Consider the following 1,052-nt stretch of genomic DNA (forward strand, 5'->3'; position numbering starts at 1 on the left):
CAATGTTTGTCATTGATGTTCCTGAGATTCCTGAAACAAATCTTAATATCACAACTGCTCTCACACATTTCAGACATGATGGAAAAAGAAAACTTTAAAAATGATTTAACATACAGTTCCTCAAACATAAACATATTCTTGTATCCCCCCAAAGCCATGGAAGAGCAGGCATATCATGCAGTACCTTATAAGCCATAAAGACTCTGACTCTCGTGGTAATCTCAAAGGAAAATCACAGAATGGGAAGTCGAGTCCTGAGAGAATTTAAGGGTATGGGACAGAAGATGCTCCTATTTGAGAGCAAGAGGAAAAAGTGGCTTTTTAGGAAACATTTCCATTGAAGCAGAGTGTCCCATATCACATTTTAAGGTCTGGCATTCTTTTTGCCCTTTGTACCTCTGGTCTGTGTTATCTGCTTCATTCATGCCTACCTACCTTAGTATTTGACTACTGTCTCATGTCTCTTCACATTCCAGGGCTCTTTTATTTGCTCAAGGCAGGAGATCAGATGAGGGTTAGAGACAGCAAGACCTGTTTTGTTGGAAAAAGTAACATGGCTTGCTGGGATTCTCCAATCACCAGCCTAGTACTGTGTTCAGTAGAGAGGAGAGAATATTATGAAAGATTCTAGAAAATTAATTTCAAAATACTGTTTTATGACAGAACCTTTAGAATATTTAAAACATATTTTACATTTCTGGGTCCTTAGCTCTACTATTCAACACTAATGAATTTAAAATTGGTGATGAATATTGGATTTCAATATTTGGGCAACAATATTTTATGCCTCTGAATTTCTAGATTTCTGCAAACATAGAGTAAAGCATACAGATTAGCTCAAGAAAGGGGAAGGTTTCTGTTAAGATAACATCTTGAAGATTTTTTTATTCCAAAAAACCTTCAAGTTTTCCTTAAAAGTACTGGCCTAAAAATAATTTAAGCAGACCAAAAACTCCCAAAATCATTCTACAAAGGGAGAAAATAGAAACCTTAGGGTGTATTAGGAATTCTGGGGAAAAATTATTCTCACCTAGGGAAACCAGGTTTCTGTA

The sequence above is a fragment of the Papio anubis genome, chromosome 4 (assembly GCF_008728515.1).
Source record: "Papio anubis isolate 15944 chromosome 4, Panubis1.0, whole genome shotgun sequence".
NCBI lineage: Eukaryota > Metazoa > Chordata > Mammalia > Primates > Cercopithecidae > Papio > Papio anubis.